The sequence below is a fragment of the Dipteris shenzhenensis genome, chromosome 6, assembly GCF_047967505.1.
Source record: "Dipteris shenzhenensis isolate YYH24624 ecotype China chromosome 6, Dip_SZ_1.0, whole genome shotgun sequence".
Taxonomy (NCBI): domain Eukaryota; kingdom Viridiplantae; phylum Streptophyta; class Polypodiopsida; order Gleicheniales; family Dipteridaceae; genus Dipteris; species Dipteris shenzhenensis.
The window spans coordinates 44,680,155-44,683,026 of record NC_141601.1 but is presented as its reverse complement, the minus strand read 5'-3'; positions in this window follow the sequence as shown (position 1 = coordinate 44,683,026).

Here is a 2,872-nt window from a genome sequence, read left to right as displayed (position 1 = left end):
TACTCTTATGAATCAATTGTGATGATAGTTTGAATTCATTTTAACTTGCAAATTTTTTAAATTTTGTTTTTCCTCTTTTGACAAGTGAATTAACGCCACTTAGCTAGCTATACTCATTGAGTCGATGTCCTCTTTGTTTAGGCATAATCTAGACTATATAAATGCACACATAGCATATCTGAGTAAAACTTTTACACAACTCATTTCGTAAAAAACATACCACAACCGAAAAGAAAGCCAAATCTCCACTAGTTCTTCACACAACTTTTCTACATGAAGGAATGTAAATATAAATAGAACATGAAAAATAGATATTGTCATAACAATGCATGCACATTGCATCATAATGGATGTACATTGCAATGTGAGAAAGAGGGGAAACCAAATTTTGAATCTAGTGCAAGTGTTTCATTGGGTGTGTTGGAAAACACCTCAACAAATATAATTAAAAGGAAAGGTCAGTAAATGATGAAGGAGCGAGGCACAAAAAGTGGACAAGAGGTGTGAGTGGGATGGCATGTGGACTCACTCATATGTTAGTGTAGCTAAAATGAGTTCTATGTGGATGCATAAAGAGTGAGGTACATCCCCTTTAATAGAATATTACAGCTAGATGATCAAACTAGCTATCACAAATAAAAATGTAATAAATGAGTGCATGGTGTGCTAGTTCTAAAGAAAGAATAGACTTAAGGATAGCACAAACATGATTCTAAAATTTAGAAAGAAATATGTACAATCAAAGTAGGAAGAATTATACTTTTAAATCAACCTTCGGAGATGACGTGACTTGAAAGATTATGCCATGTGTAAATACTTAGCTATAGTGATAAGTTTTATTGCGATGCACCGAGCATAATGAGCAAGCTAGGAGAACATCAATTTTGTAAGTAGGCCCCCCCCTAAAGGGCACACACATAATAAGTAAAGGTTATGCTCTAGCGTCATCTTGATGAGTTGGTAGAGTTGCAAGCCAAGGAAGTAGAGAGACACCCGTTTGTTCCTTGATTGTGGTAAATAATGGGGGAATTGTTTTGAAGATGTTTGCCATTTCATGCATCCCATTGCTAGAACTAGATCCTCCACACGCGTCTGAGGTGGACCAAATAGAGATCTTTGGGTTTAGCCCTTGGATGGCATCTGCATTGATAGGGACCATGTCTTGAAAAACATGGTGAGCTACCTCACCAACCCCTCATGAGTTCAGAAAACTCCACTTATAGCACACAAAAATACTAAATGGAGACCGCTTTTGTACTTCAAGACAAATGGGAGTATGTTGATGGATCTACACCTATACCATTGGATGACCCAGCCAAGCAATAGTTCTACTCCACATGTTGTCACATCATAAGCAATGGGATCTCTAGCTACATCAACAATTTTTGCATTTGTAGTAGATCCAACCATTGCCCGTGCACAGGAAGAATGGGACAAGAAAGACAAGTATGCATATTTTCAATTCTAGCAAAATGTGCAAGATGTTATGCTAGGACAGCTCAACATAGTCAAGAGATCCAAATAAGCATGGGATATGTTTGTAGCTCTCTATGAGTCCAAGAACACTTCTAGGATTCTCACACTAAGAAACTAGATAAACCAGAGTTTTTGCAATAGCAGTGAAATGGATCATGCTTACGTACTCAGAATCAAAGATTACAAGAATCAATTCACAGCAGTAGAAGAGACCATGAATCTAGCAAAAATGGTTCAAGTCATCCTGAATGGACTAGGAGAGGGATACAAGAATCTAGTCTAGAGTATTGCCACCCAATGGCAAATTCCAACACTAGAAGGACTTCAATCAGTGTTACTTGGTGAAGAACTCAGGACACAATCCATTCACGCATGCAAAAGTCACTCCAATGATCAAGCATTCATAGCTTCAAATAGAATCAGAGGCAGAGGTAGATCATTCAAACGAAGTGGTCATCATCAATAACAAAATTAGCATCGAAGTCAAAATCAGCATCAACATCATCCTCAGCAACTTCATCATCAGCAAAGTGAAAATCATTCCAATTAAGGAAGATTCCAAGGACGAGGGAATGCATCCACCAATGTGTTAAACATTCAGTGCAACTACTATCATAAGTTTGGACACTATCAAAGGGTCATTCCTTGCTTGGGTGTAGCCATTTTTGGTGAGGTTCAAGGACTTTTCTATATATAGATATCTTGCATGACCCATAATTTATGCATTGCTCAATGGAATTGGGCAAACTTTGTCTTCAAGTTGTAGTACACATTCCAATTTGAACATGAGAGAAAAAATTATGGAATAAGGATTTGGAATGAGACTGTTAAAGCATTACAAGTGCTATATTGCATGTGAAGCATGCATGCATCCTGAAGACTGTAGGATATAGCAATTTAATCAAAAACATCAAAATTTTATTCTATACATACATGCAACCAGGTAATCATTCAAAAGTACACTACATGAGCTTCTCCTCAACCCAAGGACACACCTAAATGAGAACATTAGATATCATGGGTTAACGGGCCTCCAATGTTGTGCTAAAGTGATGCATGCTCATTTGAGGGCATGCTCCATAACTCCTTTTTTTTGTTGAAAAGCAAAATGGATTGAAAATTTGGAATCCAAACTAGTGGTACTACTGTATGGTGCTCTTAAAACATTGATAGTTGTTGGTATTGGTATCTAGATTCACCCTAAAATGGAAGAAGTTAAAAAATTGCTATTTGTGCATGTGCAAAGATCTTTTTATAAATCCAACACTATTTACAATTTTGAATTGTTTCTTTTTCCATGCACTTGCTTGCTATATGGCTCATAAGGTTTTGGTAGTGCACAAAATATGGACCGTCCAAGCACATGTATGAATAATTCACATCTATCCACTTAACA